This window comes from Schistocerca cancellata, chromosome 2, assembly GCF_023864275.1.
Source record: "Schistocerca cancellata isolate TAMUIC-IGC-003103 chromosome 2, iqSchCanc2.1, whole genome shotgun sequence".
Classification (NCBI taxonomy): Eukaryota; Metazoa; Arthropoda; class Insecta; order Orthoptera; family Acrididae; genus Schistocerca; species Schistocerca cancellata.
The window spans coordinates 547087587-547103170 of record NC_064627.1 but is presented as its reverse complement, the minus strand read 5'-3'; the positions used below and the strand labels follow the sequence as shown (position 1 = coordinate 547103170).

The window sequence follows — 15584 nt, the reverse complement described above, 5'->3', positions numbered from 1 at the left end:
TCTGCAAGGCTGTATGCATACTTGTGCTGATCCATTGTGCCTCCTTCAATGACGAGATCACCGAGGGAATGCCACGAAAACATTCCGCAGACCATAACGCTCCCTATTGCCGCCTTGACCCTTATGGCGATTATTGCAGGACCGTACACGCCAACGGCGGTGTGTCTGAAGGAACATAAAACGTTATTCATCTGAAAAAGCCACCTGTCGCCACTCAGTGGGCATCCAGTTACCACAGTGGCGTGCAAACTCCAGCCTTCGCCTCCAATGCAGAGTAGCAGGCATGGTTGCACGAAGGGGCAGCCTGCTGCAGAGGCCCATATGCAGCAACGTTCGCTGAACGGTCTTTGTTGGTAGCCTCTTGGTTCATCTGGACGTTCAGTTGCTTAACAGTTTCACATCTATTCGCCCACACACATCTCTGCATTAGTCGTTCACCCCTGTCATCTATGGCCAATGGTGCAACACAGAAGCCTCGGCAGCAGTTTTGTGAAGTGCACGGTATATTTTAACCAAGGCGGAAAGCGATTTGTTTAGAAATTTAGACGTTTCTGAAATTTTTCCACCCTTTGAAAGAAAACCAATTATCGTTCCTCTTTTTGGACGACAGATAAATCGCTGTGTTCCCGGCATTATGCATTACGGTTTGCACTGTCCTCCTCTTCCCCCCCCCTCCGCTCTCCCCTCCCCTCCCTCCCCCCCCCATCCCCTCACCACGCCCCCCCCTTCCTGCACGTTTTCTATCCTGCTGGTGCTACCACCTGCCGTCTGTGAGCAGTTATTGCACGTTGAAGTCGAACATAGTCGGTGACACATTACGTGAGTGGACCTTGTATCAGGTCAGCAACTGGAAGCAGTTAATACCATAAATTATCTGGGAGTACGCATTAGGAGTGATTTAAAATGGAATGATCATATAAGGTTGATCGTCGGTAAAGCAGGTGCCAGACTGAGATTCATTGGAAGAATCTTAAGGAAATGCAATCCGAAAACAAAGGAAGTAGGTTACAGTACGCTTGTTCGCCCACTGCTTGAATACTGCTCAGCAGTGTGGGATCCGTACCAGACAGCGTTCGTAGAAGAGATAGAGAAGATCCAACGGAGAGCAGCGCGCTTCGTTACAGGATGATTCAGTAGTCGCGAAAGCATTACGGAGATGATAGATAAACTCCAGTGGAAGACTCTGCAGGAGAGACGCTCAGTAGCTGGGTACGGGCTTTTGTTGAAGTTTCACCTTCACCGAGGAGTCAAGCAGTATATTGCTCCCTCCGACGTATATCTCGCGAAGAGACCGTGAGGATAAAATCAGAGAGATTAGAGCCCACACAGAGGCATACCGACAATCGTTCTTTGCACGAACAATACGAGAGTGGAATAGAAGGGAGAACCGATAGAGGTACTCAAGGTACCCTCCGCCACACACCGTCAGATGGCTTGCTGAGTATGGCTGTAGATGTAGATGCCTCTTGCGTATAGTGAGTCTTGCGTTTGTTCACGAGTATACTACCCTCGACACTAACAGACAACAGGAAGGAAGTAGCGACACAATGAAAGTGAGTATGACAGGCACCAATGCGAAAGCCGCCACGTCACACTGGAGGTGCAAGTCGCCTCGGTCGGTGGCTGGGTTCGTCAGGCAGGGAGCGGCCGGCCGGCGACATTCCGAGGACAGGAGAGACGGGGCGGGGCGGCCGTGCAAATGGGCGGCGCGCCGCGGGCCGCGGGCCGCAGCATTTGGCAGGCGCTCGTCTTTTGTCCGGCCGGCTCTAAAATGAGAGGACCAACCCAGCTCGGGCCAGCCCCCGATACACCTGCGCGGAAGCTGGGCCGCGGCGCCGCGGACTTTCCACAAAGGCCTTGTAACTCGGCCGCAAGGCGGTAAATAAATTAACGGCGCGGCCCACGGCCCGCAGCGCCGTCACGCGCCACGCGCGCTGCCAGCCGCGAACGGTTCAACCACCTTCGGCAAAATAGCGAGCAGCTCTGCCACCTACGTAAAGAACGGTCACTAACATCAGAGGGTGTCTGCCCTCTGAAATGGCGCAGTCTCCGCACTGGGTTTTGCAAACTCTTACTGCACAGAACTGCATTCTCAAATGGTTCAAATGGCTCTGAGCACTATGGGACTCAACATCTTAGGTCATAAGTCCCCTAGAACTTAGAACTACTTAAACCTATCTAACCTTAGGACATCACACACACCCATGCCCGAGGCAGGATTCGAACCCGCGACCGTAGCAGTCCCGCGGTTCCGGAATGCAGCGCCAGAACCGCTAGACCACCGCGGTCGGCTGCATTCTCCTGCACCGGATAATGGAAGAGAGGAAACGTCTGTCATTTTTCCACAAAACGCGTTTTACATGCTGCTGTGGTCGTGGTACTGTGTTGTATGAGCAAATGCTCCCAAATGCCAAATCGTGCATAAATGTTGCAAACAATCATTACTAAAGGGTGCACGATCCTTGTGCCACATACAGGGTGAAAAGTATTTAAACCGACAAACTCTGGGAGGTTGTAGGGGACATCAAAACAAATATTTTTCCCTAATGTCATTTTTTCCTATGAGGATTATTTAAACCGGTGCAGGCCGTATTACGCACTTCAGTTGTTAGAGGCCGTATTACGATCTTCAGTTGTTAGAGGGCGTATTACGCTCTTCAGTTGTAGGCAACTGCTGTCCACCAGTGTAGCAGTGCATTGTTTCTGTTTACTAATGGAGCGATACACCTGGAGTGAGTACACTGACATGCTTGGGGCGTACTACGTAGCGCACCACAACGGGCGAGCTGCACAGCTTGTTTATCAACAACAATATCCTAATCGCCGTATCCCGCATCATGCGACCTTTGCTGCTGTGTACCACGTTTGCGTGAGACCAGGTCATTTAGCAGATTACCTGGACAGGGACGCCGTCGCACGGTAGGAACGTTGCAATTTGAGGAAGCTGTCTTGCACCACGTGGAGCGGGATCCTTCAATCAGCACTCGTGCAATTGCACGTAACATGGGGACGAATCAGACGAATGTAAGAACAGTCCTTCGAAAGCAATTGTTACGTCCATTTCACTTACAGCGTGTCCACAACCTGGAACCAGTTGATTATCCACCCAGAGCACAGTTTTCGCAGTGGTACCTGGGACACTGTGAAATGCATCTTACATTTCCATCCTCTGTATTGTTTACCGATGAAGCAACGTTCGGGCGTGATGGACTCTTCAACATGCACAATACGCATGTTGGGAGTGAGGATAACTCACATGCCACAGTTACTAGCGCTCATCATGTGCGGTTCTTCGTTAATGTGTGAGTCGGTGTTGTTGGGGACCGTTCAATTGGGCCGTATCTGCTACCTAGGCCATTAAATGGGAGGCACTATTACAATTTTCTCGCTACAGCATTGCCAGAATTGCTTGAAAACGTCCCGCTCCCTACAAGACAACAGATGTGGTTCCAACATGACGGGGCGCCGGCACATTTCAGTCGTCGTGTGCATCGATTCCTGGACCGACGGTTCCCAGAAACGTGGACTGGCAGAGGTGGTCCTGTACCATGGCCTGCTCAATCCCCAGATATGTTCCCTCTGGACTTCTTTGTTGGTTTAATTAATTTGTCGCCAGAGTAGTCTTCCTCTACCGGTTTAAACACTCCTCATAGGAAAAAATGACATTAGGGGAAAATATTTGTTTTGATGTCCCCTACAACCTCCCAGAGATTGTCGGTTTAAATACTTTTCACCCTGTAGAGTTTCTCTCCGGAGTTCCAAGTGCCATGAATTAAAATCTTTGTTCCCCCATGTTTACACAAAACTATAGCATTAAAACCAAGGGTGGTAACATTAATTCCACTGTTAAATGTAGAGGCCGCAGCATTTGGCAGGCGCCAAATAGGTGGAAAGAGTACACTGAAGGCCTCTGTGAGTGGGAAGATTTGTCTGATGTGATAGAAAAAGAAACAGGAGTCAGTATGGAAGAGAACAGGGCATTCCGTAGTAGAAATCAGAATTTAGCCGGCCGTTGTGGCCGAGCTGTTCTAGGCGCTTCAGTTTGGAACCGCGCGACCGCTACGATCACAGGTTCGAATCCTGCCTCGGGCATGGATGTGTGTAATGTCCTTAGGTTAGTTAGGTTTAAGTAGTTCTAAGTTCTAGGGGACTGATGACCTCAGATATTAAGTCCCATAGTGCTCATAGCCATCAGAATTTAAAAGAGCTTTGGAAGACTTAAGGTCAAAGAAAGCAGAAGGGATAGAAAACATTTGATCAGAATTTCTAACAGCATTGGGGGAAATGGCTACATAACGACTGTTCATGTTGATGTGTAGAATGTGTGAGGCCTGCAATATAACATCCGACTTTCGGAAAAGTATCATTCACACAATTCCGAAGACTGTAAGAGCTGACAAGTGCGAGTATCATCGCACAATTAGCTCTATAGCTCATGCATTCTAGTTGCTGACAACAATAATGTACAGAAAAATGGAAAATTGAGGATGTGTTAGATGACGAGCACTTCGGCTGTAGTATAGGTAAAGGCACAAGTGAGGCAGTTCTGACGTTAACCTTAATAATGGAAGCAAGACTAAAGAGAAATTAAGACACGATAATATGATTTGTCGACCTGGAAAAAGCGTTCAACAATGTAAAATGGCGCAAGATGTTCGAGCTTCTGAGGAAAATACGGGTACGTTTTAGGGAGAGATAGGTAATATAAAACATTTTCAAGAAGCAAGAGCGGCAATAAGACTGGAAGATCAAGAACTAAGTGCTCAGATTAAAAAGGATGTGAGACAGGGATATATTCTTCCAACCCACTGTTCAACCTATACATCGAAGAAGCAATAATGGAACTAAAAGAAAGATTCAAGAGTGGAATTAAAATTCGAGGTGAAAGGATATCAGTGTTAAGATTTGCTGATGACATTGCTACCCTCAGTGAAAGAGAAGAAGAATTACAGGATCCGCTGAACGGTGTGAACAAGCTAATGGGTACAGAATATGGACTGAGAGTTACCTGAAGAAACATGAAAGTACTGAGAAATGGCATAAATGAGGTGACAAACTTAGCATCAGGATTTGATGGTCCTGGCCAAACACAGACCTTAACTTGCGGAAGAAATTTCTGAGAATGTACATTTGGAGCACAGCATCGTATGGTTGTGACTGTGGTAAAACTGGAAATGAAGAGAATGGAAGTACTTGAGATGTGGTGCCACAGAAGAACGTGGAGGACTGATTAGATGGACTTATAAGGAAGGAAGAGGTTCTATGCAGAATCGGAGAGGAATATATGGACAGCACTGACAGGAAGAAGGGACAGGTTGATAGAACATCTGTGAAGACATCAGGGGATAACTTCCGTGATACTAGAGGGAGCTGTATAGGGTAAAACTGTACCAGAAACCAGAGATCGGAGAACATCCAGGAAATAAGTGAAGATGTCGGTTGCAAATGCTACTCTGTGATGAAGTACGATTCCTGGCAGGCCACATCAAACCAGTAAGAAAACTGATGACTCGTGCACACAACTGACTTCTTTGATTTTGTTTCTATTACCGAAATGCTGTCGTCAATGCAGGTGCATAAGATCTAAAAATTCGGTATAATCACTCTTACTTTTACTTTAGCAGGTGTTTCCCCTTGTCAGCAGTTGCCGGTTCTCAGATGCCACAAACTACTTCTGTTTTCAGCAAACAGTAATGAACGTGAACACTGATACTGTACTGCTACGCCCAAACTTCTGTACACACTATTCCAGAAACAACGAATAACTTCTAAACACAACTTAAATCAGGTTGGTGACGTAGAACATCGTTGTCTCAATCCTATCGCTGTTTTAAAACATTTCGCTATCATACAGTCAACCTTCACAATTGCTTCGCAATGGTGGGACATCCTTTTCTCCAACTCTATTATTGCACCATCCACTCAAACATTTTCCTAGGCTGTCCATTGTAACTTCCTTGGCACAGAAACAAACACAATATGGAGATCTTTATCTTCTGCGATCATTTTCTAACACATCTGGCGTACGTACAAGCTGTTATCAACACAGCTTTTCCCAGCAGTAAAACACGAGTCTTCCTCGTGTACAACGACATCATCAAAGTAGACATCCTAGGTTTAGCTCGTGCTCCTCTGCCAATACCACTCCATATATGCTCGTATTGCTTAAGATTTTCACTGCATCTACCTTACTTCCTCGTCTCCGTCAAAAGCATAATACTTATTTGCTGTTTCTCAGCCTCTAAAACCACCTCTTGAAATTTAATGCGTAAGCCCTGAATATTCCACGTTTCAATTCGAATAGTCCTTTCACAAAGCCATTTCTTTTTTTTATGAGATCTATTCGTTTCTTTCTTCTTTCTGAGATACTTAGCAGTAACTCTTTTGCGCGCACAGCGAGCTGGCCTGTAGCACGCCTCACAACCAGGAGATCTAGTGGACTTTTCCTTCGGGCGTATCCTCTCCCTTGAATAACTGCCTACGGCTGTCACATCCCTCTTGTCATCGCTTCTATACTACCCTATACTAACCTTACCAGCAGGGTTGCTTCATCCGCAAGCTACGGCATTCCGTTCGTCTCCATTGCCCCCTTCACTACCATTCAAGTCTTCGCCGTACTTTGCAAGTCGCCCTCAACAGATACTTTCACCCGTGCCAGGTGAACCAATGTTTTTAATGAGGTGTTACACCTCTCCCTCCTTTCACGACCGGGCTTTGGACCGGCTATGGCCGACTCACTCTTGTCAAACAGCTACTAAAAGCCTTTACACTAAAACAGAAGACTGGAAAAATGTTAACGTATTCAAAAGAGGAAAGACCATGGGTGTGCATGCCATGCCATATTTCATTTGAAAAACCAGCCCTGTTTACCAGCTGACGATGTTCCCATTCGTTCCACAACAAAATGGTTCAAATGGCTCTGAGCACTATGGGACTTAACTTCTAAGGTCATCAGTCCCCTAGAACTTAAAACTACTGAAACCTAACTAACCTAAGGATATCACACACATCCATGCCAGAGGCAGGATTCGAATCTGAGACCGTAGCGGTCGCGCGGTTCCATACTGTAGCGCCTAGAACCGCTCGGCCAATCCGGCCGGCGTTCCACAACAGCAAACGTAGTTCTACATAACCTTTGCAACATCTGATCCCAAAAATAGAGTTGTGTAGGAAACAGAAGTCAATACTGAGAGTTTTTTCTCGGTCTTAATTTGGTTACTGTCTTGTAAAAAAATTAAAAGATGTAAGAAATGGTTTTCGTTGACTACAGTTCCACTAGTTAACACTTCAATGCTGTATTTCTGCTTCACTCTCATCGCAACTAAAACTTGAAACAAAAACTTTCATATTGACACCTACAGCCAGTCAGTTGGCTGATAAGTCACTTTGAAAAATAAATAATTTATGAAGAACGTTCTAATTTCTCTCATTAATTGTTGCAGTGATGAGGTGAGCAGCATAATTCTGTGGTATCAGAATATCCTCTCGATTTCTGGATAGAAGTAAGTTACGTACAAAACGACATACACTGGTTTTTGTCTCCTGACGGACCTGAGAGCTGGCACGTAGAAATGCTACACACATCTGCTCGAACAAACAAACAAAAAGTAATGTTTCGTATTATTATCGGGAAACGGGGGAAAGTGTGTCAGGGATATGATACGCGACTCGGGGAGGCGATCGTTAAAGCAAAGACGTTTTGCGTTGGGGCGTTATCCTTTCACGAAATTTCAGTTACCAAATTTGTCCTCCGAATACGAATATATTTTACTGACACCCACCTACACAGCGATAAAAAATACGAGAAATCCGAGTTCGCAGCGAAAGATTTAAGTGTTCGGTTTTCCTGCACTCTATTCGGCAGTGGAACGGTAGAGAAATAGTCTGAAGGTGTTTCGATGAATCCTGTATCAAACATTATCAGAGTAATCATGTAAAAGAAAATGCCAGAGACCAGCTCGATATGGTTTCACTTCATCCATCCTTACCATGAGCAAAGACAGGACGAGAGCCGATACAGATATAAAAAGCAATAAGTAAACCAATAGCTTGCCAGCCGGAGTGGCCGAGCGGTTCTAGGCGCTACAGTCTGGAACCGCTCGACCGCTAAGGTCGCAGGTTCGAATCCTGGGTCGGGCTTGGATGTGTGTGATGTCCTTAGTTTAGTTAGGTTTCAGTAGCTCTAAGTCTAGGGGACTGATGATCTCAGATGTTAAGTCCCATAGTGATTAGAGCCATTTGAACCATTTTTCCTATGTAATCCCAACATCCAGAGGTATTCTCTTGGTAACATTTCGGCAGGATTGCAATAATCTTTGAACAATTCTGTTAAACATCTAAATACCACAGCCTTCTCACAAGTCCGTTATGTTATAGCTAACCTTGTCACCTACGTATACACTGGTCACCCAGAATACACCGACCTACTATCGATATAAACCCGTCCAGGAGATAGCAGCGTCACCTCGCGAGGAATAACAGCTAGCCAGACACTCGCACGATTCATTATTATCAGTGAGCCTGCTGTCCGCGTGTAGAATGGAGAAGGCACGCGATCTGTTTGAGTCTGACCGAGGGCCGATTGTGATGGCCCGGAGGCTCCGACGAGAATTTCCGAAACTGCACGACTTATCGGGTGTTCGAGGAGTGCTGTGGTAAGTGTCTTGAACATGGGGCGAAACCAAGGTCGAGTTGAGCGGCTACCCCCCATTACAGATGTCGGGCTTCGTTGGCTGTGCAGACTGGTAAAACACGACAGGCAGTGAACTGTGGCGGAACTTTAATTTTGGGCAGAGTACAGGTATGTCTGAACACACTGTGCACCGAACACTCCTAACGATGGGCCTCCGCAGCCGACGACCCATGCGTGTGCCAATGTTAACATGATGGTATCGGCAACTACGATTGAAATGGGCGCGAAACCATCGGCACTGGACTTTGTCACAGTAGCAGAGCGTTGCATGGTGTGATGAATCCCGATACCCTCTTCGTCATGCCGATGGGAGTGAGTGAATCCGTCGTTTTTCAGGAGAATAGCTCCTTGACACCTGAATAGTGCACGGTACATCCAAACCGTCATCGAACCCATCGTTCTACCATTCCTAGACCGGCAAGGGAACTTGCTGTTCCAACAGGACAATGCACGTCCGCATGTATCCCGTGCTACCCAACGTGCTCTAGAAGGTGTAAGTCAACTACCCTGGCCAGCAAGATCTCCGGATCTGTCCCCCATTGAGCATGTTTGGGACTGGATGAAGCGTCGCCTCACGCGGTCTGCACGTCCAGCACGAACGCTGGTCCAACTGAGGCGCCAGGTGGAAATGGCATGGCAAGCCGTTCCACAGGACTACATCCAGCATCTCTACGATCGTCTCCATGGGAGAATAGCAGCCTGCATTGCTGCGAAAGGTGGATACACACTGTACTAGTGCCGACATTGTGCATGCTCTGTTGCCTGTGTCTATGTGCCTGTGGTTCTGTCAGTGTGATCATGTGATGTATCTGACCCCAGGAATGTGTCAATAAAGTTTCCCCTTCCTGGGACAATGAATTCACAGTGTTCTTATTTCAATTTCCAGGAGTGTACATCGGGACTAGCCACTTCTAACGCGTATATATCATCTCGAAGTTACATAGCCACTTCGCCATAAAACTCGATTGCGAGAAATGTGAAAATATTCAATGAAACAGAAAAAGAAGTGTCTCAAATAAATAACATCCAATAATCAAAATGGATAGAACATAACAAGAACTTGTTCTATAAAGAAACAGGTTCCGCAGAGAATAAAAAGGATGCTATTAATACAGGCTGTGCAGATGATTCGTGTGTGGATGAATTAAGAGAAGCCCTCAATTCCACGAACAATACAAAAACTGTTGGTACGGACGGCATAAACGATGAACGGGACGGAGACAAGCTGACGGCGGCTCCATTATGCTCTGGGGAACATTCACGTGGGCATCCATGGCTCCAGTGGAGCTCAGCAAGACACCATGAGACCAAGGAATATCGTGCGCTGGTTGCAGATCGCGTACCTTCATGACGAGAATGTCTCCCGATGGAATTGTCATTTTTTAATAGGATAATGCGCTTTGTCACAACGCCAGGGATGTGACGGATGGTTAGAGGAACACAGAGGCGACTTCTGATTGATATGTTGGTCCCCCTACCCGCCAGATCTGAACCCGATCGAACACATATGGGATGCGATTGAACGCGGCGTCAGAGTCATCGCCCCCCTCCCTGGAATTTACGGGAATTAGATGACTGGTGTGTGCAGATGGGGTGCCACCTCCCCCCAGCGACCTAGCAAGGCCTCACTGCTTCCATGCCCCGACGCGTCGCGCTGTTATCTGTACGAAAGGTGGACATACTGGCTATTAGGTAGGTGGTCATAATGTTCTGGCTGATCAGTGTATAACAAACTATTGATTTTATAAGACTTCGTAACCTGACATCTGTTGACAGTATTTGCTGTGGCGACTCAATCTACTGAGAAATACTGAACAATAATTCAGACACAGGCGTGGAGGAAGTGGATGGAATAACGCGCCATAAGAACTTACAGAACAATGAGAAAGACGTAGTTACTATATAAAAGTTCTGTTTTTTTTCGTGAACGGTAGTTAAATCACGAACATTCACTTATTTAGGGGCTTTAGCATAGTGTAATGCAACATGGGGTTTTCGGCAGAATACAGTCACATATATCAACAGAACTTTTGGAGGCGTAAGTCTGTTAAAAAGAGCATAGTCGGCATGACTGTATTCCTAGCCCATCAGATTACTTAAGCAATAGCCCAGTAGTCTTTGCATGTCTGACGCTTCTCACTATACGTCGCCGGCGTCAGAGACCGTTGTTGGAGTGAAATTCCAGAGGATAGTCGCTGCGACAGAAGGACAATATATTGTAACCGTGAGAGGACATTCTTCGCCTTAATGAACGCAAGTTGAACTCCAGCAGCCGGTTTGCGTGTCGAGGCGGCTACACTAATAGTGGTGTACTCTCTGCGACTGTTCTGCTATGCGCTCTTTATGTGGGAAGAGCTGTAAACAAATAGGTTCTTCATAACCATATGCAGCTATAAGAACCTGAGTTACCCTGCCCTATTTATCAACCAGCAGTTTGTCTCAAATGAAGGATGCTGTAGATCAGTGGTTCCCAAGCTTTCTCAGACAATTGCCCCTGCCTTCAGTCAGACATCCTCATGTATTACCCCCTGTCCAACCGCCGCAAACCATCCCCCTCCCCTTCCCCACACCTCCCGCCTCCTGCGCTTTCTCCAGTCAGCATTAGGGCCTAATTAAAATTTAAAATGAAAAAGAATTTACTTTTAACACTTTGATTTTCAAAACGACGAAGGATAAATTACATTTATTTTCTGTAGATGCTTTATTAAACCACTAACAAGGAGGGGACGCCTGTTCGTCATCGCCGAATTGGTCCAAATTTATAGCACATGTATGGCGTCGCGAGACATGAAATTGCACAAGTGGGAACTTCAGATGGCCAAGCGTTTAGAAGATAAATGGAATTTTGATACGGATGCATCACCATGTTGTCCCTGTGACAATGGGTTTAGGAAGCTGTGTTTGGCTCAGCGATAAGTAAACGGATTTGTATTGAATGGATCGCGGCTTCGAATCCGCCCAGCAGCAAATGTACGACGAACTGTTCCAAGATGCAGACGGATTTCCAACATGCAGTATCAAAGTAGTTCCCCTCAATTGTGCATCACTAATGTAACCCTGCAACGTATATTTTTATAGTCAAGTAAAAAACGTAATAAAAATGTCAAAATTGCACTTACCTGGTCGAGAAAGAAGAAGAAATCACTTCCCGAGAAGCTTGCATCAAACTACATTCCATTATACACTATGTGATCAAAAGTATCCGGACACCCCAAAAATAAAAGTTTTTCCTATTAGGTGCATTGTGCTGCCACCTACTGCAAGGTACACCATATCAGCGCCCTCAGTAGTCTTTAGACATCGTGGAGAGCAAAATGGGGCGCTCCGCGGAACTCACGGACTTCAAATGTTGTCAGGTGATTGGGTGTCACTTGCGTCATACGTCTGTACGCGAAATTCCCACACTCCTTCACATTCCTAGGTCCACTGTTTCCGATGTGATAGTGAAGTAGAAACGTGAAGGGACACGTACAGCACAAAAGCGTAAAGGCCGACCTAGTCTGTTGACTGACAGAGACCGCTGACAGTTGAAGAGGGTCGTAACGTGTAACAGGCTGACATCTATCCAGACCATCACACAGGAATTCCAAACTGCATCAGCATCCACTGCAAGTACTATGACAGTTAGGTGGGAGGTGAGTAAAGTTGGATTTCATGGTCGAGCGGCTACTCACAAGCCACACATCACGCCGGTAAATGCCAAACGACGCCTCGCTTGGTGTAAGGTGCGTAAACATTGGACGATTGAAAAGTGGAAAAACGTTGTGTGAAGCAACGAATCACAGAACACAATGTGGCGATCCGATGGCAGGGTATGGGTATGGGTGTGGCGAATGCCCGGTGAACGTCATCTGCCAGCTTGTGTAGTGTCAACAGTAAAATTCGGAAGCAGTGGTGTTATGATGTGGTAGTGTTTTCCATGGAATGAGCTTGCACCCCTATATTGTTTTGCGTGACACTAACACAGCCTGGGTCTACATTGATGTTTTAATCTCCTTCTTGCTTCCCACTGTTGAAGAGCAGTTTGGTGATGGCGATTGCATCTTTCAATACGATCGAGCACCTGTTCATAATGCACAGCCTGTGGCGGAGTGATTACACGACAATAACATCCTTGTAATGAAGTGACCTGCACAGATCCTGACCGGAATCCTATGAAGACCTTTTGGTTGAGTGAGAATGCCAACTTCGTACCAGGCCTCACCGACCGACATCGATACCTCTCCTCAGTGCAGCACTCCGCGAGGAATGGGCTGCCATTCCCCAAGAAACCTTCCAGCACCTGACTGAACATATGCCTGCGAGACTGGAAGCTGTCATCAAGGCTAAGGGTAGGCCAACACCATATTGAATTCCAGCATTACCGATGGAGGGCGCCACGAACTTTTAAGCCCTTTTCCGCCACGTGCCCGGATACTTTTGATCACATTGTGTGCATCACCAGTTATCCTCGCACGTATTCAGCGACATGCTGCGTTACCCGCGGTTGCTGCGTTACGCAGGTTCGCTGCTGGTCTGCGCGATGAGAGAACCTGTTTTCAGAAGGTCAATCAAGTTTGTTTTTCTACGGAGACATTAAAAAAAACATGTCACCGCAAAAAGGCGGCATTTATAACGTGCTCAAGATCCAGTCAAAATTATTGCTTCCCGTGTTTCTTTGATGTGTATCACCCCGGTACATGTAATTGATCAATTGCAAAAGAATGGGAGTATCGATTTACATACACGACGTTCCCGTGTGCGCGATAATTACGATCCCTTTTTAAATATTTGCAGTCCCGCATTTTATCCTATGCCTGTACTTTTTGAGCTTATACAAATTAATAAAATTACCTACATGATGTTGCGGTTAATCGTGATGTCAGTAGTGTACGCATTGCCAAGATGCACAAAAATATTTGCCACCGGGCGGAGTCGAGCCTGCGACCCTTCCAATGTGTATCCGATTTCTTACCGCTTTTTTTGTAAATCTCTTTTGTTCGTTCTATTTATTCGGAGTGGGCGTCCCATGGTGCTTGTTCAAGTTAATCAAATGGTTCAAATGGCTCTGAGCACTATGGGACTCAACTGCTGTGGTCATAAGTCCCCTAGAACTTAGAACTACTTAAACCTAACTAACCTAAGGACATCACACAACACCCAGCCATCACGAGGCAGAGAAAATCCCTGACCCCGCCGGGAATCGAACCCGGGAACCCGGGCGTGGGAAGCGAGAACGCTACCGCACGACCACGAGATGCGGGCTCAAGTTAATCGCTCATTCATTTACTAAGTTTTTTTTTATTTTTTTTATTACACAGAGCAGCTAAATCTCTGACCGAACACGCTGAGCTACCGTGCCGGCAAACCGCTGAGCCAAACACCGCTTCCCAAATGCTTTGTCGCAGGGATAATTGATAAGGTACACATGGTGATAGGTCCGTATCAAAATTCCTTTGTTTCTTAAACGCTTGGCTATCTTGAGTTTCCACTTGGGGCACTTTGTCTCACCACGCCCTAGATGTACCATAAATTTGTACGAATTCGGCGATTACGAGTAGACGTCCCCTCCTTGTAAGTAATACGTCAGTGAGACAATTAGTGCTGCTTATTTCTGAGAACTATTTTGTATAATGGTGAGGTAATTTTCAGTGTACCTCGAGTCCTACCTACAACTCTTTCTCGGAAAAGAAAGGTAACGATTCACAATGTGGGTAGACACTTGTTAAGAATACGCTTCCTCTGCAGCACTTCTCCCCCTAGCGGCACTGGTTTCTCCTCCACCCACCCCCCCCCCCCCCCTTCCATTTAGAACCAACTAGATTAAAATCAGTGCAATATACTTACAGTTACCATTTATATATCACTTTATTATTGAACTCTTTACTTCTGAACTGGCAAAAATAGGAACACTACAGGAGGCGAATCACAAGCACAAGCACAAACACCACCACCAACAACAACGTTACCACTACTACTACTACTACTACTACTAATAATAATAATAATAATAATAATAATAATAATAACATAGTTAAGGCCCCGTACATAGTTACTATTATGTAGCGCTGTCAGTTAGTTCGTTCATTGTTGCAAAGTGAATAACGAAGTAGTATCTACTGTATTGCGGAAACGTCCTACAACTCTGAGAAGTGTTTTTATGAGATGTCTCATATATGGTCTATCTCCATTTTCCTATCATAGTTGCATGTGAGTGGTGGGTGGACTACGTGACGAAGCCGTTATTCATACATTCGTTTAACAAGTTGTAACCTCCACCACAATGAGCCACTCGTTAATGCCATCAGTTGAAAACAAAATGTAATTACTGGTAACTTAGACAACCAGTGTTACAGTCTTACGAAATAATTATAACAGTAGCGTTGTTCTAAAAATAATTTAGGTATTTGAGCGACACTCAGTTCAGTATTTTTTGTTTTTACCTCTCAGAAAATTACATTTTCCCCCGCATGGGATAATTACTCAACGGTTGGTAACCATTGTCCAGATTCTAAGGAGTGTACTTGACAATTTGATACGACTGTGCCCATGAAATACTCGAATTCTGTGGGAAGAATTTAAAAAGTGTGTGTGTGTGTGTGTGTGTGTGTGTGTGTGTGTGTGTGTGTATGTGTCTGTGTGGTGAAATTCGGACTAAACAAATTATGTAAGATAGGACGACAGTGTAGACGCACGCTTGCAGTGAGACCACACGCTCTTTCTGCCCCCCGTAGCACACACGGCAGGCATCAGGGGCCCTAGGCACTGCCCACCCGAAATACTCAGCGAGGTGCAAGTGGCGGCCAGAGCTGCCAAGCCAGACAATGCGGTTTCCCCGTCCAGCGCCCGGCCCAGTTCTCTTGGCACCTCCACTCAGCCGCTGGCAGTGCCACATCTTTCTCCACTCGAGACG

At 46.1% G+C, this 15584-nt stretch overlaps 1 protein-coding gene across 1 annotated transcript in view; it reads right to left on the bottom strand.

The window, feature by feature from the left end:
• Positions 1 to 15584, bottom strand: part of LOC126162127 (uncharacterized) — a 306222-nt gene that overhangs the window by 245207 nt on the left and 45431 nt on the right. The gene's annotated exons all lie outside the window — the stretch shown is intronic.